We start from the raw sequence: 27,579 nt of genomic DNA, 5'->3' as shown, positions 1-27,579 counted from the left end.
AGGAGAGAGGGGGGAAAAGGGAGGGGAAAGGGGACAGGGAGGAGACAAGGGAGGAGGCTACAATCAGGATGTAATATGAATAAATTTTAAAAAATAAATTAATGAAAAAAGAAACTATCTTGATAAAACGAAGTCACTCACAGAAGAATGGATGAATTGATGACCCAGAGAAAAGATAATCAACCTTGATTTGTCTTATATTTTGAAACCATATAAATATATTGCAGTATCTATATATCTTGCTGAACTGGAAATGTTTTCCTATGGAATTTGAGCCTTGAGATAGTGAACGAGTCACATTGTATAACTTCTCATTTCAGATTGCTAGTAGATGATTCCCTCACCAACAGCTTCCTGAGAGGACTTCATTCTGCAAATGATAAGAGACATTACTGAAAGCCTTTCCTGTCATCTTTTTGTTTCCTATAGATAGCCTGGCTGCAGCTCAGGGCTGGCCTGATCTACCCTGGGCTGGTCTTGGGTTCCATCCTGTTGTCACTGCCGCCCGTCACATTGACTTTCTGAAGATAAAGCTCCCTTCAGAATGTGGTCTGTCCACGTGGGCCTTGTGATCCGGATGTGTGCATTGCTTCTCTTAGGTGATTGTCTTAGTTCCACAAAGCTGCTCGTTCACCCGTGGATTCCTGTCCCAAGCTACCTCTGCCAACCCTCTCTCTCCAGCAAGACTCCTTTTTGCCTCCTCACCTCCCTCCTCCTTTTAAAGCTCTGCAGTTTGCTAAATTGATGGTCCATCAAACCCACTGCCTGGAATGATGTCCCTCCCTATCAGAACTTGACCAATTTTATGTTTTGCTCTGAAATTTTTCATGGTATTATACCTATGTTTATTGAAGGAGATTTACCTAAAAAAAAAAAAAAGCCAGCCATTGATTTGATTGTAGTATAGAGGAGACCCATTGGTCCTTACTGCAAAAGTGATGTTTAAAGCGCCATTTTAATTATTTCTTTTTAATAATGATCTATGCAGCACTTCAAGAAACAACTATAACAGTGTTGTATATTATAAACTGGTACATTCTACTATTAAGTTTGTTTTTGGTTTCTATGCTTCTTGAGGTGGTAGTGAGAAAAATGTTTTTTAAAACAGTGTGCCTTGCTGTATTTCTTATACCATTTATTAAAAAAGCTGCTTTCATGGTAATATTATGTTGGTTTGAAAGGAGGAAATAGCAAGGTTAAGATGTGTGAATAATTTCTGTATATATGTATAAGCTAGTACAAACATTGATGTATGACAGTATAAAATGCTTTCATGTCTGTGATGTCCAGTGATGTGGAGAATATAAGCCTTAAACCCATTCAATTGCATGGTAATTAAAATTGGCATAATAAAATTAGCGTATTGGGGGAAAGGAAAATTAATGATCTCTTCTACCTGTGTTCTTTACCAATTCTTGTATCTGCTTCTGAAAAAGAAAAAAATATGTATCAGTTTCCAAAATATCTATATTGCACAAAAGGCTTAAGTTGCTTAAAGTACAGACAAGGCCTGAGCCCTTTTAATTTAAAAATCCTTCTGTTTCACTGTAAACATCCTGAGATAACAATTTTTTAAGGGCCATTTCCCCTACATCAACAAAACTTTATTCTAAATATTTTTATTTCCATTTGTTGTTTCTAGTTGTTACTGATTTAAAGTTGTATTACATGTCCTAATTTATTTTAAATAATTATTTGAATGGGTTTGGTGGATGGTAGAAAAGTTTAGAAATTTTGACTATTTTATTTAGACTATAGATTTCAGGTGTATTTATTTTGTTAAGTAAAATCAACAGAGAAATATTCCCCCTTGGTCTTCTTTTCAGCTTTTAATTTATATCATAACTCCTACTAAAGTGCCTGACACACAGTAGGTATTCCATAGAATCTGCTGAATCAGAGAATTGGCTGGGGTAACACTATATATATATATATATATATATATATATATATTCTGAGATTCCTGTATTAACACATATGAGTAGAAGAGGATGTGCAAAGTGAAACCACACACAGTATGTAATCAGATTTCAAAAAGGAATGAGAAAATGACAGAAGTATGTAGCCACAGAAATGACAATCATTCATTCAGTAGATCACTCATTAGCATCTTTCGTCAGCAAGTCGCTATTCTAGATTCAGGGAACGCAGCTATGAATGATGCACTGCCTTTGTAGGCTTATCTATGTTAGAGACAGAGAGACCGACCACACAGATGGCATGCCATAGCACCCTACGGGTGAGGAAGGAAGCAGGTGTAATGAAAAAGTGACAGAGAGACAGCAGTGAGGGAGAGGGACAAAGAGAGAGGTGAGGTTAGAGGATTGAATGCTAGTGGGGACTCACTAGGGTGTGATGGGGGAAAAGGCGGAGCAAAGAGGACTGAAAAGGTGTATGGAGTTGACTTGGGGTTTTGTATGTGGTGGACTAGGTATAGAGAGACCTTGTAGTTTGCTTGTGGCTTTATTTTATTTTATGATTGGAACTTTACCAGCACCATCCCAAGAACACTTAAATACCACTTGTCTGTAATTTCACCACCTTAATAATTTTGTGGTGGCGGTGGAGGTTTGCCCCTTCTCACCTTTTCTGCACGCTCATTCTAGGCTTTTGAATGTGTAGTGAATTCTTCCAAAGGAGTCTTAGAGAGACATCTAGTTATAGTGTTCACAAGGATGACAAAGGGGGATGTTAGACATGGCCGTGCGGTAGGGGAAAGTGAGGGGAAATTAGCTAGATTTGAGACAATAATAGAGGGCACAGGGACAGTAGCCTGAGCTACAGTGAAAGACAAATCCTAGAGCCCTAGAAATACTTGAACAGTTTTGAACATGTTGGGGTATAGCATTATTTTAGATACTGGGACAACCAGACCATCTCTTAGTTGGTAACTAATGTCAAGTCTATGTATATTGGGAAGACAGTCAAGGAATTCATGGGCCATGGTGTACTGTTTGCCTCTTATATACTCAAAGACTTAGAAGTTGAAGATAGTTATTAGTTATCTACTGAACACTAACACCAAATTTTAGGTTGACTTGTGGGTTTATTGATGCCTTTTCCAGTAAGAAGAGATGGAAAAACCTCTATCTTACCCCCTGGCTAGACATTACCTTCCCAGTTGCCCTTGAAAACAGCTCAGTTGGTTTGTATTGACTCAACCAACTATATCTACACGTGTCCCACAACAGCAGCTTGTTATCTGGGAAAGTTAAGTGTCCCTGATGGGCATGTGCTTCTGCTAGAACATGCTTTCTTAGGTTGGTAAGGCCACAGGGTGTCCCTTCTCCCTTTAGTTTGCTCATTGGTCCTAGTCTGTGCTGCAGAGCAGCAGCCCAGAGGCCCAATGTTTCGTCCATCTCATGGCCGCCCAGTGGATCCCTCCCCCAGCCACTCTTCCCCCAACTGCCCTTCCTAAGTCATGAATTCAGATCCATTTCAACCTGACTGAATGTTACCAGGCAGAACCCTTGAAGCCAAGGGGTCTGTCTTCATCATACATGCAGAGAAGTGTCTGGACATTTAAGTGCTACGTTTTCTCAAAAGTATATTCAAGATATATGTTTATTCTATTATTGTAAATTTCACTAAATAAACAAATAAACAAGTAAATAAAATAAGAATCCATGACTTCCTTCAGTGGTCCAGTCTAGTGCTGGAGTTATTTTGAGTCTTTTCCTTACATTGGATCCAAACCTGACATTTCCTTGTAAAGCAGATTTGCTCTTGCATTTGTTTGCCCACTTAACTCATTCAGTCACTCAGACATTCATTGAGTAGGCACTTGTGTGAAGCATAATTGGCCTCAGATGTACAAAGACAACTGAAGCTTCATCTATGTTTGCAGATTTCCCTCTGATCATACCTTTGAAGGGAATAATTATGACTTTTCCCCAGACCCACCCACTTTGCCTCTTATCTAGTCTGTCTACACTTTCAAAAATCAGGTAAGCAGATTGATACGTCATATGATCTGGACGGACCTGTGAAAAGGCACGAAGTGGTTCAAATGTTTTTCAGATTTTTTTTGGTTACTCAACAAATCAGCAAACAAGAGAACAGTCTGGATCTGGGGCCTATGGCAGCCGGGGTCTGATCATTCTGTGGCTTGGTTCATTCACCTTAGGCCTCAGCTAAGGAAAAAGTAGCTGAAGACACCAACCGGTGAAGTGATCTCTGGTTCTTACAGGCGAGCTGCACTCACTTCTGAATTAAACTGAAATATGTAAAAGCCTTGTGGAGTAACTAGCCTCTGAGTAGCATCATAAAAATATTTGAAATAGAACTTGGACCACCACAATTTACAGCGATATCTCTTTTCATATCCACTTAGTTCTCCCATTTTTATTTTGGTGATTTCAGATCCATGGAAAAGCCAGATGGTGGAAGAGTAATGTCACTGCACAAAGCACTCAAATACTTTTACTGTTGATATCTGATAGCTCTCTCCCTCTCCACACCACACCACAGCACAGATCTCTCTGTCCCTCCCTGCCTTCCTCCCTCTCTCCTTCTCTCTCTCTCTCCCTCCTTCCTTTCCTCCCTCCCCCCCCCCTTTTTTTGAGACAGGGTTTCTCTGTGTAGCCTTGGCCATCCTGGACTTGCTTTATAGTCCAGGCTGTCCTTGGACTCATAGAGATCCATCTGTCTCTGTCTCTCCCAATGCTGGGGTTACACATGTATGCCATTGTGCCCAGAATCACTTAAATTCTTAATTCACATTTTTCTTTTATTTTCTAAGGCAGAGGTCAGCAACCCCTAATTCAACCAACTGCCTATTTGTATTTGACCTGGGAGCTAAGGACCTTTTCATGTGGCTAAAAAAATGTAAAAGAATGTTTCATAATAGTAAAAAATATATGAAATTCAAATTTTTGTGTCTGTGAATAAAGTTTCATTGGTACACAGCCACACATATTTGTTTATATATAGTTACTTTTGCACTGTAACTGCAGAGTTACTTAGCAGAAGCAAAAACTGAAAGGTCAGGATGTCTGAGATGTTTCCTATGTGACCCGCGGGAAACTCTTTTCTGATACCTGATCTGTGGAATTAATAGCTCTGATACAATTTTCTCAGAGGCAGATAGATTGCAAAGTAGAAAGTCAATGGTACATAGAATGTGATTTTTTTTTCTTTTTAGCTTCTTTGGTTTGGTGTGATTTGGTTTGGTTTTGAGACAGGGGTTTTCTGTGTAGCCCTGGCTGTCCTATAACTTGCGCTGTAGACCAGGGTGGCCTCAAACTCAGAGATCTGCCTGACTCTGCCTCCTAAGTGTTGAGATTAAAGGTATGTGCCAACCCACCCAGTCTCGAGGTTTTATTACATTGTCAATTTCAGTTCCATGAAGAGTGACTGGCCAGTCCATTGGCATTCTTATATGACGTCGTCTGTTATTTTCTAAGAGGTCAGCCAGCTATAGCCATGAGCCAAGTACATGTTTTCATCTGACTTATAATTTTAGAAAAAATAAAGTGTACTTTGTTTCATAAACTAGAAGATTGTTCCACATTATTAATATAAGAATTTGAATTTAGTTTACTATTACTGATCAATGTGGAGTTTGATCAGTTTTATTTAGTGCAATCAAGACCACCAGAAAAATTGGTGCAACCTAAACTCAATGCACCAATAGACTGAGATCTTTTTTCTATGTGTTTTTCTAAAGCAGTCTTAAGCAGTAAGCCAGATTATTTCAGTTTTTTTTTCAGGTTTATTTTTCAACCCAAACATTAACAGTTTTGTATATATTACCACACTTTCATTCCCTGGCGATATATAAAAAGCTTCATGTGCCGAGCAACTAGGTATTCAGTCGAGACCCCGCTGTGTCCATGGGTAGACACTCTCACTGAGTAGAAAAGTTCAGTGAAGTCAGTCCTGTAGTTTATTGGTTTCTGTAGGTGGCTCTGTCTCACATATAGCAAGGGAACACCCAAGCAAAGCCATGCAGACACTTCCTGAAGGACAGCCACATGCTTCCTGCACAGCAACTGCCGCTGCATTTGAGACTTGCCACCACCAATCTGCACATCTAAATATGATATGGTACATGTAAGTCCATTCCATGACAGTGTCTTGGCATGTCAATGGTATGCTGCCTAATGCCAGAGACCATCTGGCTGGTCCATGATAGGCTTCCACTGAAGGAGAGAGTTTGAGGTTGGTTTGTCCTTGTACTTTGAAGTTAATCAGGGCCTGCACAACACAGCCTCCTTCATGTTCTTGTTCAGGGCAGCCTGCATGCAGAACTTGGATGGTGATCCTACGTGTGAGGTTGTGTTAGCCCACTATGACTGTTATCACACAATACATTATTCTGGGAAATGTGTCAATGAGAACATTTATAGCCAGACAATCAGGAAGCCGAGAAGTCCTGGATCCGGGCAAGAGAAGATGCTGTGTCTGGGGAGACCCTGCTCACTACTTCATTGATGGGCGTTCTTGGGCTTCCTCATAGGAAGGATGGTGACCAAGTCCCCTTAGCCTTCATCCCATTTCCAATTGCCCTCCAGAGACATTCAGCTTAATACTGTGGTGCTGGGGGTTGGGTCTGAACATGGGACCTTGGGGATATAGACATTCAGAACACAGCACAGGCGTTTGCAAGGGTTTTGACAATTGTTGATAAACAGTTTCCACTTAAGAGACTATTCTGCTCCCTTCTCACCCACTCCAGAAAGGTGACAACACAGTTTTTTTTTGTTTTTTGTTTGTTTGTTTCTTTGTGGGGTTTTTTGTTTTTTTTAAGTAGTATTGTTTTCAGGGCAGTCAAAAACTGCCTAATTTGTTCTTGTGAGAAGTTTTGTATGTTATCACTGATTAGCAACCTTGTAACATCATGTTTAAGACACACTCAATTGGGGGTGTTCCCAAACCTGGGAAGGGCCCCAAAGTGGAAGAGAACCAGCCCTATGCAGATCCTGAACACAGTTTATCCATGACCGTGGGGAATTGAGTTGTTGGGGGTGGGGTAGGCTCTTCAGAAAAGCAGTATTCAAATCAGAGATGTGAAGAGGCATGGAGCCTGGGCTCCATCTCCTTGGGAAAAGGCCAGTCCAGGCAATGTGGCCCCAGGAACCTTGCCTGGCAGGAACTTTGGAGGCAGTAGATGACGGATGGGTCCCAGGTGTGCTCAGAGTCGCATCCATATCTGCTGCTTTGCTCATCAGCTCCCTACTGTGCAGTTTCCCTCCACTCCTGTGGCATGGGGAAGTTTGACTGGAAGCCTCAGAAATAAATTTGGATATTTTTTCATATCATAAGGACATTCAGCAATACAGCTTATTAATTTAGTGCAAATGAGTAATATAGTTTAGTATAAACCATGTTAAAATTATTAAAAACTTTTCCTTGCGTTTAATCTACTATTTAAAACAAAACAGCAACTCCATAAACAAATAGATGTAAAGTATTATTCAGCAAGAGTTATTCAAGGTCTTAAATGATTCAGGAGTTAAGAACATAAAAAGTGCTCAAAATCCTCTGTAAACCCAATATTCCCTAAGTGCTGGTTTATAAAAGCATTCAGGTTTATAGAATTAGTCTGGTTCTAATAGTTGATCAGGTTACTTAGACTAAGTCAGAAATTCAAAGTCAATCATTTCTTTCATGTGCATTTCCTGGCAAACGTGTCATTTCTTTTTAACAAACTCTTTAAATAAAAAGCCAAGTTGCTGGAATGCTTCTTGTCATTAAAAAAAAGTGAAAAGTGAAGGAGACTCCATGTTTGTGTTCTCACTCACACCCATCTCAGTGGATGGATAGCACGCTGGCAAGGGTTGGTAGAAAAGCACCCGACTGTCCGAGATGCGGTTCTCTTTTCACATGTTCACCGCTTGCTACTTTCCAAATCTTCCCGGCTGTGCTCTAAATGCTGGATCTTCTTTTCTAATTTACCAATGGTGTCTTTCCACACACATACTTTTACAGTTCATTATAGAAAGCAGCAGGAAATAGCACATTGGGTTTTGTAAGCCTAACAAGTTCCGGTTGATTCTGGATGACGGCAAGCAATCCCCAAGTCCGGTTATCCAAGTCCCAAGTAACTGAAGGCCACTTCAGAACGCTTTGCTACATTGCTGTGATTACCAATTGATGCTTAATGTAACAGGTTGGCAAGCTACGGGGAAGGAAGGTAAATAAACACACTGGATGCTGCGGCTTCATTTGGAACAATAATAATCTAAGCCATGATCACCTCTGCTCTTATGTGTCAGGCCCCACACTAAGCACTCTTGATGCACAATTTAGTCCTTGGTACTTCCTGATCAATGACGTCCATATATTTAGTTGTTTGTATGGAAAAAATACTTGCAGTGCTAGGGATGATACACATTTTATAATATGCAATTTGAGGACTAAGGAAGTAGGTGAATTATTATATGGATTATATTTGTATTTCATAAAAACAGGATATTGAGAGACAAACGGTTATTTTTTAAAATTGCTGTGTAAATGATATGTTATAGAATGTTCAGATACATATACGTGTGTGTGTGTGTGTGTGTGTGTATGTGTGTGTGTGTTGCTAAATCTCCTGCCTCTATTAAACACTTACTGAATAGTTATTCGGGTCAAAACTGGAGAAAGGGCTTTCATTTTAAAATACATTTCTTATAAAAATTCTTTAGGAAGAAATGATAGCTAAATTAGCACTTGAAAAAGGCCAAAGAAAATTATATACTGTATATAATTATGCCTCATTATGACCTCTGCACATTTTCCAGAAAAGTTAAGCATTAAAAACACACACAACAGGAACACCTTAAAGGTCAGAGTCTGATGAAAGAAAAAAGCCATAGTTAATTATGGACGAGATTAATGCTCGCAGAGGAACATACATTTTTACCGTTACAATTTGCCTGAGAAATACTATACAATATGTCATTTTCCACCCCTGGACTTTATTTCACACTTGAAAAAAAGTAGTAGAAAGAAGCAAATTTATAAAGCAAAAATATTAATTAAATTTAATGTGAGAAAGTTAAAGTGTGGGTTTCATTGTGGTTTGAGCATTCTTTGTGTGAGGTTTTTCTTCGCATAGGTGTGTTTTTCCCACAGCCAGTCTGGCTTGAAGAGAAAAGCCGATATCTATGTTTTTAGAAAAACTTAACTCAAATGTTCTTATCATCTTGGAGATACTGTTTGAAGCCCTGGGTTACAGAGCCTGGCCTCCATTGCCGGCAGTCCTGCAGCCATGGGCACTCCACAGAAGAGGCAAGCGGTTTCTGTAACTTAATTTGAAAAGAATTTCAACCTTGTAGGGCATAGAATTTCATAAATAAAAGTAGTACAACTTTAACCAGATGGACATTAATGTTTCGTTCTGAATCATTCCCCCGCTACATATGCATGCGTGTGCCAGGAGCAGGTATACACACATTTGGTTTTTATTTGGAGGTAAATTGGATACATCATGGCCTTTTGCCTCTAATTACTTATTGTCTGTTTCTTAATAGGGAAATAACTATAGTCGCTTGTGCATAATCAAAGGCCAGTTGTTAACACCAGAAATCTCCACTGAAATGTTTTTATCCAATTATTTTTCTAATTTTGTTGGCTTCCTGGTAATATTTGCTATAGCTGGTTTCAGTCCACGTTTTAGGTCTTGAATTCAGGTCAGATTTTTTTTTTGCCTCTATTGATCCAGAGACATTTACCCACCTTTTATTCACCTTGTTATGACAATAATTTTGAAGGATAGGCCTCCCTTTTAAAAACAGATTATCCCTTACTATGTGTCTGTCTGGTCTTCCATTGCAGTTAGGTTGAGATCATGCGCGTTCAGCCAGAGTATCCTATAACTGGTGCCATGCCTCCTGGTATATTAATTTTGACCTTTAAAATAAAAAACACTTTAAGGTCATGTAAGTGTCCTTCCACCTTCAAATTTTCTCCTATACTAAGCACCCGGTTGATATTTCTTGTCTAACTAATCCTTGCCAAGATGGCTGCAAAATTATGACTTTCTGACTCTAACACTGCCCACTTTTGGCAGCTGGCCTTGTGTGTACCACATGAAGATCTCTCCCGTCGTCTTTACCTAGTCATCAACCATATGAACTCATGGCTTCCTTCCCCTCAACCCCTCATAACTCACAACCCCACTCCTGCTGTTTGCTTGGACTGCTCAGACTTAGCTAATGAGAAGTTCTTCAGTCTGGCTCTTGGGATATCTTTCAACTAACTTCCTGTTTTTTATATAACAGTGCCATTTTCTTCCTACCTGTCCTCTCCATTACATAATTTTAAAAATTCATCTCAGTGTTTTGGAGGTATGGTACCCAGGGCTTCCTGCAAACTATGTAAGTTGTTCTGCCAGTGTGCTGTGCTCAGTGTGTACTCCTAGCCTGTTCCTACCATTTTAATCCACCATTACTCTGAGGAGCCTTTACTCATTTTAAAAGAGAATGACATTGGAGAACTCAGTGATAGATTTGATTAATGCCATAGGCATATTGTTTCTTTTTGATGCTTTTAACCAACAGAACAAAGTACTATGTGTCAGTGTATAGACATGTATACCTACCTACATACACACAGGCATATTACTGCACACATAAGCATGAATATATGATACAGGCCCTTACTTTGGACGTTTACACTACTATCTTAAGTTTCCATCCACTCTTCCTTGGCATTCCTAATTCTATATGTGCATTACCCATGAGAGCCAGAGACACCAACTGCATCAGTACATTTATTAATTTGCTGAATAAAATAGTGTAACAATTGCTTTAGAACTGTTACAATAAACAAGCCTATTTAAAGGGCAGGCTTCGTTTTGGGTTTTCTGTTAGGCCTTCTTTCCTTTCTAGCAAACTCACATTGCTTGCCGCTGAGGACACCTGGTTAAATACTCATGTTCGAAGTCCACAAGTGACTTGGGTTGTTACCCCTCTGCCTTCTCCCCTTTCTCCTTTCCTCCTCCCCTTTAATATGTGCATGCCACTCACTTAAAACTAAGTTACTTAATTTTTACTTCTTTCAGCATGGACTTTTTATTCTTTCTTATCATTATTGACCTAATTTTAATTTTTGAAGATGTAAAATAATTAACATGCTTTTCTAAGCTGAAACTCCACAAAACTACGTACTTAAAAATGATCACTTCCTCACCTAGTCTTTCCATCTCATTCCTCCCAGGCATTGTCTATACACAAATTCACTATCACCTGGAACTTTCTCCTTTTCTTTCTTTCTGTAATAATAAGTACATGTATGTGTGATTTCACATTTTTCTCTTCTATATAGTCCAAAAGGTATTATGTTCTGTGCATCTTTTTCGTTTTGTTTTTTAAGCTTGTTTGTCTTTGCAGAGCACTACCTATGTCTCACAGATCTTTCCTGGTGTTTTAATGCAACACTCACAAACAAAACTTTTAGGTTCTTTGAAGACAAAAAGAGCTTCCACTCTGTTCTTTGTCTATTAGCTGTGTTTTGACGCCACCTTTTTGAGCTTCACTTTTATTTTCTTTCTTTGTTTTCTTAAATAAATTCCATACACATTGCCTTCTACCAGACTGATAGCTTTTCCAAAGCCTAGCAATAGAACTAAATATCTCTACCATCAGAAGCTTTCAAGTCTGCTCACTGCACAAAACATGCCAGCTAGGCAGGCCATTTAAGGTACAAACGCATCCCGTTACTTGCTGGCCGAGCCACACCAGCACACACATGGAGGTAGGAATGCTCAGAACAAGGAGCACCGTCCTAATTTGCCAAAGGTATTACAAAGGCTAGCAGGTAGTATAGGACCAGCAAAATTCTTCCTGAAACCACAATCCACTCAGCTCAAACCAGCGTCTGATGTTGGAAGTGTTCTTTTTTTTTTTAATTTTTTATTAATTTATTCTTGTTACATCTCAATAGTTATCCCATCCCTTGTATCCTCCCCTTCTTCCCTCCCTCCCATTTTCCCCTTATTCCCCTCCCTTATGACTGTTCCTGAGGGGGATTACCTCCCCCTGTATATGCTCATAGGGTATCAAGTCTCTTCTTGGGAACCTGCTGTCCTTCCTCTGAGTGCCACCAGGTCTTCCCATTCAGGGGACATGGTCAAAGGTGAGGCACCAGAGTACGTGTGAAAGTCATATCCCACTCTCCACTCTAGTGTAGAGAATGTTCTGCCCATTGGCTAGATCTGGGTAGGGGTTTAAAGTTTACCGCCTGTATTGTCCTTGGCTGCTGCCTTAGTTGGAAGTGTTCTTAAAAGCTATTTCTCCTTTGATTTCTGGAAGATGCTGTTCTGTGTTCTTTGCTGTGTCACACAAGTGTGTCCCCTTCCCCTGTCCACTGCAGGGCTTCTCCATGGTAGGGTCTTCTGCATGCCTTCATCTCTTTGCACTGTGCTTCCTGGATTTCTCTTTATTTCCATAAGTGCAGCTCTAACATCAACACTCTCTTCTCTAAACGTGACTGTTCTCAGGAATCCTAGGTATAGGCCTAGTGCTCTCCTTAGGACCCCAAGCTTTAATGCCAAATGCGCTTCTCACTAATTTGTACAGTTCTCATTTTTTTTTACTTGTCTAATATTCAAACTTGGAGTATCTTTGATATCTATATCTCTCTAATTGGCTGAATGTGACCAGAAAAGTCCTGGTGGCACTTGTTCCCCAAGTGGGAAGCTGTTTAGATGGCATCTGTTCTCGTTGCATGTGGGTGACAAGATTCCCAGTCAATGGCAACACTTTTCTGATTCCATACTTATTTGGAAGTCACTCACAATGTTTGCCATTAACTGGGCAATTAACCGAATCCTTTCTGGGTATCTGAGGATGCGCCATGTTAGAGCTATAGACATACTGATGAGACACATGGCATAGCCTCCTCCTAAAGGTGGTTTACCAGTGCCTTGGGTACACATGCTGACCAAATGAAGAGTGGCTCAATTCACTGGCTTTCGTTCTGTAACTTTAAAAGACACACTGGAGAAGCTTGTGGAAAATAAAGATATCTGGTCTCTACCATTACTCTGATTCAACAGACTCAGAACAGAGCCTGAAATACTGACCACACTTTCTGATACTAGGCCAAGGCAGTACTTGGTACCCAAGCTATATTGAAAAAAAAAAAAAGTCCTGACTGTGAATGGAACTCACTGTGGCATTGAACTCTCTCCGTCTCTCAGGCTATCCTCAATTTGAAATCCTCCTGTCTCTATTTCCTGAATGCTGGGATCAATGTATATGTCGCCACATCCAAATAGCTATTTTTCATCTGTGTGCTTGTATCCTCATGTCCTCATGATTTTCAAATGATGCATGATGTTGCGTAATTCAACTTATAGTAAAAACTCAAGTGAGGGGCCATAGACACGCAGAGCCCTACCTGCAGCAGCACAAAGAAGCGCAGGAGGAGGAAGACATCCAAAGACCTGCCCACTGGCACAGGATGAGGGCTGCTCACATGCTGCCATGCCATGCGGTGCAGGAGGGGGAAGATGTCCACAGACCCATCTTGCAGCGTGGGCACAGGAGGTCTACCAGAAGCCCTTGGCCCACCTTCAGCGGGCACCATTATAATGAGCAAGTGTGTGGTGGACAGATGGAAAGAGAAACAGGATGATTTGAGCATTAGGAAGAGAGGTGGAACTGGGAAAACGAGGGTGAAGAGGAATAACGTGTTTGGAGTAGCCAGCCCTGCCACCCAAGGCCATGGTAAAGTCCCAGCCCATACTGCCACTGAGGTCTGTGTCTGAGTCTGTGGCTATGCAGTGGTAGGAGTTGGTGTCCACATCCATGGCTCATATTACCGCCAGAGTCCCTTGGTCTGGACACCCACCTAGGACCACATAGGTGTCCCAGGGCTGTACAGAACTGGCTCTCCCCTTCACTGGCTGAGGCATTCTGAACAGCTGACCCCACTTCTCACCAGCTGAAGCACTCAGGGAGATGAGGCCCTGAACTTCACCTGGGAAGTATAATAAAGCTGGCCCTGGTGGGGGTGGCTGCAGGTAAACTGGCCCTGTGGGTATGAAGGCAGGAGAGCTGGCCTTGTCACTCATCTGTTGTGAGGTGGCCTACTCATGGGGCTGATGCTATCACCTCCCTTGCCCCTCACCACCTGGGGTAGTTTAGAAAGCTGACCTGGTCATAGAGCAAAGGTATCCCTGCCTCTCACTGGCTGTAGCACTCGGGAGAGTGGGGTCCTGTACATCATCAGGGCAACACAATAGAACCGGTCCTGATGACGAAGGCACAAGTCAGCCAGCCTGAGGTTGTGAGAGTGGGAGAGATATCTCAGTCCCTTGTCAGCTGCAGCACTTGGGAGACTGGGGCCCAATCTTCAACTGGGCAGCACAGTGGATCTGGCTCTGGGTACAGGTAAACTAGCCTAAGGGCATGAGAACAAGCGAGCTGACCTTGCCTTCTGCTTTGCAGCATTGGGTGGCAGTGCAGGAGAGCTTGCCCTGGTGATGTGGATAAGGGAAAGCTGGCAGGATGACCAGACAGGCCAGGATCTAGGGCTTTGAGCTGGCCTAACCCAAAATCTACATCATCTGTGAACTGAGTATGTGAAAGGGCTGGCCCTGCACAGGATCTCCATGACACAGGGCAATGACAGGAACACCAGGGCGTGGCCCACTTAGGATCCAATATTGACGGAGTCACAGAAGCCAGAGACCTTGAAGCAGACCAATGACTCATTTCAACGAACATTTGTAAGTGAATATATGTGGACAGAGGGCTGTACTGTGGGACACACTGTGACATGCTGCAGCTTCCACAAAATGTTTTCTATGCTTTATTTTTGTTGTTGTTTATTTGTGTGTGTGTTATTTTATGTATAGATTGTAAGGGTGGAGGGTGGACACAAGTGGGACTGAGGTGCATGCCACCCCAGGACTGCTTTTCCTTGGGTATCCAGGTGCTTTGTACTTTGGCCTAAACTGGATAAAGAGAGTGATGCTTATCAAGAGCCAGTGGGTTCAGACAGGATCTTGGTTAGAGTGACTTCATGAGAAACAGCCTTCTCTTGAGACAGCTCTCTTTATTGGGGGTGGGTACAAGGGCTATATAAACTTTGAGGAGTAGGTATGGGGTTTTGGGGTGAGTGTACATCATTGGCTGGGGCTGTGGGGCTGGGAAGGCTTCATTTGCATGGAGAGCAACTCCAGGTGCTTGCTGGACATGTCCTTATAAGGAAATAGGAAGTTTAACAAGGCCATATGACTACCTCAAGGGTGGCAGAGGTTGGGGGTCACTCTGCTACATGACCCAGAGCATGCAGACCATGAGCAGGGAGGGAGCGGTCCTACCCCTGCCAGTCTCAATATGAGATTTTTGGGGTTTGGGCACACCTCGACCTCACTCTTGCTCCAGGCTGGTTCCCTGGCACATGGCTCATCAGCCCCACAGGTGCATGATGAGAAACTCACAAAGAATCAATAAAAAGTTTTTTTTTTAAATCTCAGGTAAGGTCTGGACAGAAGCTCAGTGGTAGAAGCAGGTTCTGTTATTGCAGAGAACCCAAGTTTGATTCTTATCATCAACATCAGGCAGCTTACAAGTGTCTATAACTCCTGCTCCATGGGCTCTGACACCCTCTGACTACACACACACACACACACACACACACACACACACACACACTCACACACACACACACATACACACTCACTCACACACACACACAAGAGAGAGAGAGAGAGAGAAAGAGAGAGAGAGAGAGAGAGAGAGAGAGAGAGAGAGAGAGAGAGAGAGAGAAGAGGAGAGGAGAGAGAAACAACAACAACAATAATAAATATTTTTTAAAAATTCCCAAGTAAGTAGGAAACTATTAATCTAACAAAAGACATACGAGCCAAGACATAAAAATAAAAGGATAATTATACATAAATCAAGACCGAGGGAAAATATCCTAAGAATACAAATTCTCTCTGGACTTCTCAACTTGCCATTGAGAGGCAAGTGTGATCTCAAGAGCATTCATTAACAGAAGGAACAACCCCCTGTTGCACTTGAACGTAAAAGCATTTGTCTTAACCATTTCCTATTTAAGAACCACTCGTGGCCAATAAGATAATATAATTTAAACTTTTAGACAAAACTGAGGTCTACCAACGGGCTTCTTAAAATCAGCTTACCTGAGAGCTAAGAGCTAATGCTGAATCCTGAAGACAGATGCCTACAGCGGTCTTAGATAGGCTCCTCACAGGGGAAGAGTAGCAGATAAATTAACACTGAGATTTCTATCCATCTGCACTCACAGATAGTCCGCACCGCTAACTGAAAAAAAAAAAAAACGATGTGGGACAAAGATGATATTTCCTTGTGAAAATAGAACGAATTGTCTGATATTTTTCTATAATTTTATGTTTATGGGCATTTAAACTGCACATATGTGTGTGCACCGTGTGTGCCTGACGCCTGCAGAAATTAGAAAGAGACCCACAGATCCACTGGAACTGGAGATACAGACAGTGTGAGCCACCATTGGACTGCTGGGAGTCAAACCTGGGTCTTCTGCAAGGGCAACACATGCTCTCAACCACCGCGCCATCTCTCCAGCCCCCGTCTGGTAGTTATTATTTTAATTCAGAATTGCTTCACCTCTGTAACAGGGAACCAAATGAACACATTCAAAGAGCGAAAAGGCATAAGTCAGTATCTGCTATCATTTGTTGATGAAGGCAACAGAACCCTGTACTGTCAGTCGCTGAAAAGATGGAATATTTTAAGAGGTCTCATGGACAAGAAGTAGTCAAGGCCTACTTTGACCACAGATGATTTTTTTTTAAGGCAAGTTTCTCTATGTAGCCTTGGCTGTCCTAGACTCCCTTTGTAGACCAGGCTGGCCTCGACCTCACTGAGATCCACCTGCCTCTGCCTCCCCAAGTTCTGGGATTACAGGCGTGCGCCGCCATGCCCGACCCCACATGATCTTTGTCATCGCTCCTATAAAATGTCTAGTTTGAAGGTCAACTGCTCCCCTAGCTGTAACCAAGGAATCACAAATTATGACCCCTTGGGAAATAAGTCTGTCAATCTTAGAAAAGAAACCCAAGCAGGGGAGTTTCACATTATCTATCTGGACATCAAGATTCATCTGCGGAAACTCATCATTCCAGGCTTGGTTTTCGGAGAAATGATATTTGTAGCTTTTCTCGACATAAGTTGGCTAACAAGTTGAATCATTTGTCGAAGCATCTTCTGGCACCACACAGGAAGGTGGGTCATCAACATGCCAAACTTATCTTCCTGTGGCTACGCCATCAAAAGAGAACCAGTTTGTTCAGTTATAAAATTAAAAGGGGGTATTGGGGGACCCATGCCTGCTCTATGCCATAAACCTAACATTTCATCTGTCAAAGAGACCTTTCCTATCATGCGAATGTGTGCCATACAAGCCAGTAGTAATGGCTTAAGGAGAGAATTATAAGCCCCAAACCTATGTTGAGATCATGCACTAAGATCTCTTTATGAATTCAATGACCAACAATAAATCAGTAAGTTTCATGAAAAGTCTTAAAGTGCTTCTGATTGAATGGCTGCATTTTCTCCTCAGAACTGTGTGCCGCATGCTAATTTTTCTGCTCCCTTTCAATTGGCAAAGATTAATTTTCTTAGTCTACCCTCCGTATTTCTTCCTCTATACACTCATGGCTATTTTTGCAAATGCCTTACAGAATCTACCAGCTTTCCATGCTATTGAGGCCTCCAAAGCTTTAGCTGATAATTCTGTAAGTACGCACATCTTCTGAGTATTTACTAAATAAAAGAATGCATGACTGGCGAGTGAGTGAGTGAATAATGGATTCGTTGAACACATGAAATTTCAACTCACATGATTTGGAATCAGAAAACTGAACTGAAAATTTGAAGAAGAAGAAGAAGAAGAAGAAGAAGAAGAAGAAGAAGAAGAAGAAGAAGAAGAAGAAGAAGAAGAAGAAGACGAATATGATCTATGCCCTTTATCTTGAAAGGTTCTTTTGAACTTCAGTCAAGGCGATTTAGAATCATGGCCCCTTGGGGGTTTTGAGATCAGGATTGGTGAAAATGGGCAGGCTCCATCCACACTTTCCATGGAGGAAACAGACAGGACACTGCAATGCTCTTCCTTGAAATTCTCTGACTTATTTCTCAGGAGAAAAGAAACCTCAGAGGCTGTCTCACTAGGCTGAAAAGCGAAAGCTGTGGCTCCTTACACTTCCCATCTCTGTCTGGCTTCGTGTGTAGCTAGACGTGGGATTGAGCCTCTTAAAAACTTCTGATGAACTGATGACCCCTACGCTTCTGCGCCAACCTTCCCTCGGTATTTTCCACACCTAGGTCCGCGAGTCCTTCGCTTCCTCTCACATCCCGGCACAGGTGAAGTAATGACATCATGCCGTGGCGTAACAGAATGAGCAGCTCGATAAAGGCTTCTGCGCCCAGTCCATTTGAAGAGCAACCACGGGGACGGACCGGCCAATTTCAGTTCTGTGCTCTTGTGACTGCTAGAAGCTCCGGCCAGTGATAAACAAAATAAAGCAGCATGCAAAGCGATTATTGGGACACTGGCCATGCTTCGGGATTGTTTTCAATCACTTTAAACATTCAGGATAGTGGTTAGTGGTGCAATGCTTAAATTATTTCTAGAAGCATATGTTTTCTCTGCTGAGAGACCATCCTGTGGTATGAAGATGGTTTATGTGAAAAAAACTCATATATCACCGGGCTCGATCTCCACTCTATAGCCCGTAACTCACTCTCTTTTATCCATGAAAACCAAGTCTCATAACTGTCTTCCAGAGCCATAAACAAGACTGCTTGTTTGGTTGGGTTTTTTCATTTGTTTGCGTGTGTGTGTGTGTGTGTGTGTGTGTGTGTGTGTGTGTGTGTGTGTGTGTTTGTTTTCTATCATTTTTCTTAGTTTTTTTTTCTGTTCTGTATTTCATTTTACTTATGTATTTTAGTTCTCTAAGCTCACTATAATTTCTCAATAAAAAAAAAAAGGCCTCGTACTGGGAAGGAATCCAAAGCCTTATGGGTGCTAGGCAAGTGCTCTATCCAAGTCAGTGACACACTCCAGCCCACCCACATATGTTTTTTTTATTACAGTCATTCTCCCCTCCCCTCTCTCTCTCTCTCTCTCTCTCTCTCTCTCTCTCTCTCTCTCTCTCTCTCTCTCTGTGTGTGTGTGTGTGTGTGTGTGTGTGTGTGTGTACAGAGATGAGAAGACACCCTGGAGGGGTGTGGTTTCTCTCCGTCATGCAGATCCTTGGCTTTGATCTCAGGTCCTCGGGCTTGGCCTGGTTCATCTTGCTGGCCAGCATCCACATAATTTTAGGTACAGGATATTTTAAACATAGAAATCCACATATCTTTAATACAGAATTCCCAATTTGACAATTGATGCTGTGAAATCTGGCCTCACTCTGTGTATGCATTTGGGCCTCCACAGTTCTTTCTAGAGCCCATCACTGATTCCTTTGTAATTTCTATATATGTCAGCTGATGTCACTTACATATGTTTCAGTGGATAGCTCTGAAAATGATGTGAATAAGATATGCAAATAACAAAGTCATCAAGATTAATATTGACCGTAATTGTTACTAAGTGTGTTTAAAATGTGAGTTATCTAATTCTTACAACAATGTAACAGAGGATAGATTACTGCTTCCACTTTACAGAGGAGGAAACTGAAGCATGGGGACACTTGCTTCTCTGTCCCATGTCATTCTTGGATTCCAGTATATTAACTCTGAGTGATGTCACTTGTCATCTTCAGACAGTACTCTGTAATAATAATAATGATGGTCACACTGACTCATTGTGGATAGCCCCTTCTCTAGTTACACTACGGTAGACACCTGTTCACTTTGTTTTACTTTGTTGCTTGGTTGTTTGTTTGGTGGTAGCAACATCTCACTCTGCAGTCTGGACTTAAATTTCTGATAATCTTCCTGGCCTCAGCCTTCCAAGTACAGAGTTTACAGTGTAAGCTGCACTCCTGCCACTAGTTTGCTTTAATAGATTGCTGCCTATAAAACATGGCATGAACTTATAGTAAAAAAAATAATAACTAGAAATTATACACTTAAAAACAGTAAAAATATAGAATAATCAATATAAAGAGGGACTTGGATCTTTACATTTTAGCAATTACTAACACAAAGAGTTAATGCTCCTCAAAATATGTTTCTAGACCCAGGTATGGTATAGAACAGGCCTGTAACCTCAGCACGTGGGAAGGTGAGGAAGGAAGCTTGGGAGTTTGACTACTACAGAGAGTTCAAGGCCAGTCTGGAGTACATAGTGAGACCTTTCCTCAAAAAATTAACAAATGCTTTTATAGGTTTTTGTTTTGTTTTGTTTTTTACTACTCATTATAAGCATGTTGCTTTTAGAAAAAGCAAATACACACTTGTGATGTGTATAAGTATTCTTCTAGGCTAGGTGCTTTCTAACATGAGCCCATGAATTAGGCACTACTTGAAAAATGGACAGATTAGGGAACAGAGAAATAGCATAACTTGGCCAAGGCTCTAGAAACAGTGGGGCTAAAACTGGAACCTAAACCTGGGCCCCAGAGACCAGACACACAATCTGTTGCTTGCTGACAATGAGTTTCTTAAGGAATGTATGTGACCAGTTTGGTTCTATAAATCTAAAACCAAGTATGCGTTGTTGGTAAATGTTTGTGGATGGATGCTATGCATGTGCAGATTTAACTCGTTGTAAGTCTCAGGAGGAGGCTGAGCTCACTTATCAAGAGATGCTTCGTCTCTTGCCTTATGAGCACAGGCACACACAGACCTCAAGTTTCACAGCTTCCAGTGTGGTCCCGGACATGAATAGAAGGTTACAAGAACCCTTTGCCTATTGTGGTGTATTCGCAGTTTCAAATGAATGCCAAACCTGGTGTCTTGACTCAAATGCTAAGCTATTGGTCTGCGGTACTGGGACTGAGGTCCTTCCAAATTATCCCAGACTTCCCTCCTTCAAGGAAAACGGAGGCGCTCCCAATTTGTCGGTCTTGAATCTTTGTTAGTGTAAAGTCTACCTCAGCTTTCCCACAGGAAGGACATCATTCAGCTAGGGCACAGCTGTCATTTTTTAATGGCAACTACATAAATAGCTCACCATTATTTTACATCCTCAAATATTGTCCATTGCATCTCTCATAAAACACCTCTCCAATTCAACTTAAAGTGGAAATTTTGGGCACATGACACCCTCTACTCGGTTATTTTTAAATAGTGCAATTTGGAAGGTATTTAAAGTTTTTCTGGAACTTTTTAACCTTTGCTGAAAGCAGCACATGTTTCAGTATGGGGAGAGGAAGAAAAGGATATTTTCTTTTCTTTTCTTTTCTTTTCTTTTTTTTTTTTTTTTTTTTTTTTTTTTTTTTTGCAGCTTATATTTGGGAGCAAGTACTTCTAAAATCGGGAGTTAGAGGTTAACACAACAAATAGATTGTTAAAAACACCACACCTAGATGTGTGTTTACAAAAGAAAGAGCATCGTGCAGCTTTACAAAAAAGAAAGGGTGTGTTCGATGGGTTTTTTTTTATGACTTAAAAATATTATTAATTCTCTTAGAATTTCGTGTTTTTATCAAATTCACTCCCCTTACCCAGCTCCTCCCAGATCCACCTCTGATTCACTACCCATCCAGCTTTGTGTTTGAGATGGCTAGATTTATGTCACCTGGACACAGGCTAGTCATCTGAGTTGAGGAAACGCCAATCATGAAAATGCCTCCATAAGATCAGCCTGTAAGCAGAGAAACCTGTAGGACATTTTCTTAATTAATGATTATGGGAGCGGGGCATCCCATGTGGCTGAGGTGCCCCTGAGCTGGGTTCTATAAGAAAGCAGGCTGAGCAAGCCACGAGGAGCAAACCAGTGCTTGGTACTTCTCCATAGCCTCTGTACCAGATCTTGCCTCCAAGATCCTGGCCTGCTTGGGTTCCTACCATAATTGCCTTTGCAGATGAACTGTGACATGGAGGCATGAAAAGAGTAAACCCTTTATCCCCCAAATTGCTTTTGCTCCTGGTGTTCATCATAGCAACTGAAACCCTAAAAGACAGAGTCTAAAAGTACCTTAGGTTCCATTTGTGCCATCACTTGCTATCTATATCTATATTTATATCTCTATCTATATCTATCTATCTATCTATCTATCTATCTATCTATCTATCTATCGTAGCTCCTGGAAGATACCTCATGCCCACTTCGTCTCTCCATGTTGGAACTTGGTCTAGCTTGAGCCTGTATGAGTCTTGTAGATGCTGTCATAAATCCCGTGAGCTCATATGTGGAACTGCCCTGATATGTCTAGAAGACACTGTTTCCTGTAGTCATCTATATCCTCTGGCTTTATTCTATTTCTTTCCCCTCTTCCACAGTCATCCCTGAGCTTTGGGAGGAGGGGCTGTGATACAGATGTCCCATTTAAGGCTGAGCATCTGGAGTCTCCCATTCTCTGCACGCCTCCCAATTGTAGGTCTCTGTGTCAATCTACATATACTGCAAATAGAGACCTCTCTGATGACAGTTAAGAGATGCATTCATCTGTGGGCTTCACAGCAAGTCATTGGGAATCAGTTGAGTACTACATCCATGTAGCACAATGCGTGGCTATTTTTCTATCCCATAATAAAACACCATGACCAAGGTCATGTATAGGAGAGTTAATTTGGCCTTATGTTAACAGAGGGTTAGAGTCCATAATGGCGTGACAGCAGGAAGTGAAAGCTAAGCGCTTACGTATTGAACCACAAGCACAAAGCAGAAAGGGAAAAAGAATTGGCACGAGTCTATTAAACTCTCAAAGACTGCCCCCCAATGGCATACTTCCTCCAACTAGGGCACACTTACTGAGTCCCCATGTCTTACTTCCTTTTTTTTTTGTGCCAAGTACATGCTGTGCTGAGACACTATGACAAAAGCAACTTATAAAAGCAGGAGCTTATTGGCCTTAGAGTCTCAGAGGGTGGTTGGTTACTCCTTCATAGTTTATGCTTCTGTTGCATAAGTGGGCATGCCAGGCCAGGCCAGTCATTATTGTCTTCACAGGGCTCACAGCTGGGGGAGGGTGATGATGAGTTTTCTTCTCCAGTCGCATGTATAGCATTGTCCTGCAATATAAAAGCTAGCCAGTAGGGATGAATCTCCACGTCAGTACAGCTGTACTTCTCCACGTTCTATGCCTCAAGCACTCAGTGTCTTCGCCAGCCTGGTCTCGCCATCAGCTCTGGGAGGGGAATCAAGAGCGTTGGCAATAGCTTGTTGTGTTTGAGAGGTCTGTAGGACTGACCTCACTGGCTCTGGTGCTTTGAATAGGTAGGAGTGGCACTATTAGGGGGCGTGGCCCTGTTGGAGTGGGTGTGGCCTTAGAGGAAGTGCGTTACTGTGGAGGTTGACTTTGAGATCAGATATAGGTTCAAGCTCGACCCAGTGTGGAATCCAGTCTGCTTCTTCTGCCTATTGATCAAGATGTGGAACTCTCAGCTCCTTCTGAAGCACCATGCCTGCGTGAACACTCCCATGCTTTCCGCCATGTATTGGACTAAACCTGAAACTGTAAGCCAGTCCCAGTTAAGTTGCCTTTGTCCTGGTGCCTCTTCACAGCAATGGAAATCCAAACTAAGACACTGGCCAGTGGCTCCAAAACAGCTAATGGATTCCAGACTCTGGGTTTTTTGTTTTGTTTTGTTTTGAGCTTATGGGATCTAGTATTGATACTTTTTTTTTTAACATGCATATGAGCTACAGGAAAAGGACTCTGGGTATGGGAGTCAGAGCTTCCTTTGGAATCCCAGCTCTACTGTTTGCTGTCATATGTCCTTAGGCAAATTATTCACTTATCCCTTAATTGTGCAAAGGAGGTATATATAGTTTATAAGATTGCTTTGGATATACCTGTTAGGTCCCTGTCATTGGTAGGATGGAGTAGTTTTCTTTCTGAATATACACATCTATTTTCCTTTTTACAATTTTGACATGATAAATTAACTTTTAAAAATGTCAGATTAGTAAAAAGGAATGTTCTGCTTCCCTTGTAGAGCCCTCTAAAGTGTTTGGTGTTGGCTGGCTTATTGTGGTAGCCCTGTATGCTGCACATAATGCTGGGCTAAATGGCTCGCTCTATCTCCCCAGCAGGTTGAAAAGAAAACAAAAACACAACAACAGTAGCTGGATGGGCTTCCATGGCAAAAACAAATTCACCCAAGGAAGTGTTCTCTTGCTCAGGGTTAGGGCTGTACAGAACACAAAAGCTATCACGCAGTCTTCGCATACTCTCCCAGATGTAGAAGGCTGTAGCAAATTACCTCTCAGAGAAAGCACTCTTATTCAAAGTAAGTTTGGAATCGATACTTAGAAGTCTAACCCTTCTTTAATCATATACTTTGATGGAAGGATGTTCTTATGCGCATCAGCTCAGCTCAATTCCTTCCAGAAGGACTGACATCTTAAACTGCACTAAACAATGAATCACCTTGTCAAATAAAGTGCAAAATGGAAAACCTGTTCCCAAACTCATCTGATATAATGACATTTACAACAACATGTTTGAGGTGATAAACCGACAATAATAATTATATTCCCTTTAGACTTTGATTGTGCGTTGAAAGTTCGATGCAATCATACTTGCTTCCTTCAAGAAAATTTTACACCCCGACATTTAATTTCTGAAACTTCAAGCCGTCTATGAACATGCAAATCACAGTTGGCATTAAAAGAATCGCTCCCCACTCCCTTTCAGGAGCCTGGGATAATGATGGCGCTGGGGATGCGAGCAATCGCTGAGTACAGGAGAGAGACCCTGCTAGTGCTTCAAGGTTGATGGACGCAGCTCTGCTCCAAAATGACAAACAGAGCATTTTTCTCTCCTGAACATGAGGATTTTGCCGGTAGACACTCAAGGAGAATGTAAGTATAACCAAGGGCATGCAAAGTACCCTTTGCTGCACGTGACGGCTGGAGTGCTTGAACATAGTAGGCACTTCATAGTAATTACTTGTGGGGATGTTAATATAACGTAAACATTCTGAAGGCTGAATTGGTCTTTCTGGGGTCAGCCTTATATCCCCCACACAAACCATTCTGGTCTGATGTGAGTTGCTGGCCCTAGCAGACATCCCTGGCTCCCTCTGTAGTCACGAAGAATGGACCCCAGGGCAGCAGCCTCAGTCCCCGGAAGTGGCCAAGCTCTCAGTTATCTTCTACAACCCTAAAGGCTCACTGCCACCACAGTTGCTCAAAGGCCTGTGGGTTCTCACTTAACACCATTCTCTTTCCATTTTCGGTTTGTCAGTAGCTCTTTCAGAAAGCCCATTAGGGGGGAAATGTTAAAAGTTTGGATTAAAATGGGCTGGCAGATACAATTTGTAGGACCCCAATATCAAGGTACACCTCAAAGTTCCCCCAGAGAATCAAGCATAGGCTTTAATCAGTTCCCAGAACACAAGTGATTACAAAATTCTACCATTGCCTGAAAGTTCATCGGTTAAGAGAACATAAAACAGAGTCACACATAAAATGGGACTTTTTTTTTCTAGCTATAACTGACAATCTGACTCTTCTAGGTCCTCCATTGAACACAAAAATTGTGTATTTTATGCAGTTTGAAAACTATATGATGAACTAATTATTTTGTATATATTAAGTAAATGCAGAAATATTAATACAGCAGTAGGTTTTTTTTTTTAACCAGCTAGTTCCCTAATGGTTGATACAGAGAGACTATGATTTGTTACTAAGCTGTAGGCACTACGTTGGGCAGATTCTGAGCTATTCTCGCCCAACTACTCCATAACCTTCCCAAAGGCCAATCACTTGCTGATCTGATGAGTCGTGGAAGTCTTCTGCTCCATCAGTCTGTCCTCATGGCACACTTCCCTTGACCTCATGCTCCTAGTCCGTCCCATCCAGGAGCGGAGCTCCTTCCTCTTGCTCTCCTCTCCCCTCTTCTCCTCCTCCTCATGGTCCCTCTGAGACCCTGGAACCTAAACCTCACCTACCTCTCTTCCCAGTCACAAGCGTCAGCATCTGTATTTACCACTCAGGGATGATTGGGGAACATTCCTTATATCACATGGATACAGGAGATGGTTCAACACTCATAGCAAGGTGGTAACAAGCTCTCAAGGCACTGAAATCAGCATCTGAAAACACAGTACACAAGACCCTCCTTCAGCAGAAAACCTACAATCTTTTACGAATGGGGTGATGGTCCATTTACATACATTTCTTTCTCGGTGATTTTTCACCTCATAGATGGCCTTCCACAGCAGAGAAAATAACCCACAGTGTTGCAGATCTAAACTAGGACTGTGTTCCTCAAGCTAATCTCTTGGGACATTTTGCCCACCACCGCATCAATTATAGAGTATTGATATCTAGTGCTCTGTATCTTGGCTGCTAAAACTAACATTGCTCAAAATGCTCACAAATTGCTATTACTATAAAAATGTGTTCACATGTGTGTAATGTGCAAAATGTATACACATTAAGTAAATAATACTGGAGTTTTTAAAAAGAATACCAATAGGCAGTTTGATATAGGGTTCTTTTTCAAAAGCAGGGAGAGCTTTGGATCAGAATGACCTGGACATAAATTTATAGTGATTATTTATAAAGGAAATGTTTGCTATATAGACCATGAGACAGTTTAAAAAGCAGAACTCAAAGGAGAATGGTCCATTACAAGGCTTTAGGCTATAGTAGCAGCAGAAACTTTTATTGTTCACCACAGCAAAGGAATTTCATCTGGGCTGTCCTAACACAGACATAAGCTCTAATGAAGTGGCCTTATGCTTACTTGCAAGATGTTGTAAGAAAAATCTATTATGCAGATAAAGACAGGCCCCTTTCCTGAGTGGTGAGGCTGAGCCAACATTTGAAGGCAAGAACATTTCCTCAAAGCCCAGCGTTTCCCCTCTAACCCATCATGCACTGCCTCGCCAGATGCTTGACATCCTTAGGACCAACAAGCATGGCGTAGGGAGGGCAAGGGGCAGGATGGCAGGATATGGGATTTCCACAGCATCTTTGGCTATGGCGGTTTGATGTAAGAAGCCAGTTGGGAGAAGATGCTATGATTTTGTTGATTCTCAAAATGAAACTTTCCTACATGGGCATGCATGTAACTTCAGCAAAGTTTAAAAATTTTTCTCTTGACCCAAAGTGTAGAAAAACACTTGTCCATTCTCTGAAAACAATATGAGATGATTGGTGACGGCATGCTGGAGTGGCTTTCTTCACTCTATTCTACACATCATTATTTGTAAAATCATTGAGAAAGGAAAATGATAAAGACTCCATATTGTGAAAAGATACTGCTGCACTCAAATGGCTTTGTCCCTTTCTTAAGAAATCAGCCGAGAAAACTTGGCTAATTAGGGGCCAGCAGGCCTTTGAAGCCCGTATAATGAATTTTGGGGGCAAGGACACATCAGGGTTCACAGTCTAGTAAATGGCTCGAGGAGAAAAAAATGGGGAGGTTGTCTTCCCTTTGGCGGTGCCCACAGGAACAAAAGCTGCACCCGGCCTGCCGACATCACACATGGAGAGCCTGGGCTAATGTCTGTATTAATTTAACTTTTTGCTAGAATCGCTGTTCACATTTTTCTTGTAAAT

At 41.7% G+C, this 27,579-nt stretch overlaps 1 protein-coding gene across 3 annotated transcripts in view; it reads left to right on the top strand.

Moving 5' to 3' along the window:
• AKAP6 (A-kinase anchoring protein 6) overlaps positions 1 to 5,304 on the top strand; it is a 450,197-nt gene extending 444,893 nt beyond the window's left edge. For all 3 annotated transcript variants that reach the window (XM_084791783.1, XM_084791781.1, XM_084791782.1), the window contains one exon: positions 430 to 5,304. The gene's annotated coding sequence lies outside the window, so the exon portion shown is untranslated. The remainder of the gene's footprint in view (positions 1 to 429) is intronic.
• Positions 5,305 to 27,579: the final 22,275 nt, after the last annotated feature.

Source organism: Acomys minous, assembly GCF_964271855.1.
Source record: "Acomys minous genome assembly, chromosome: 8".
NCBI lineage: Eukaryota > Metazoa > Chordata > Mammalia > Rodentia > Muridae > Acomys > Acomys minous.
The sequence above is the reverse complement of the archived record's forward strand: the minus strand, read 5'-3'. Positions and strand labels throughout refer to the sequence as shown.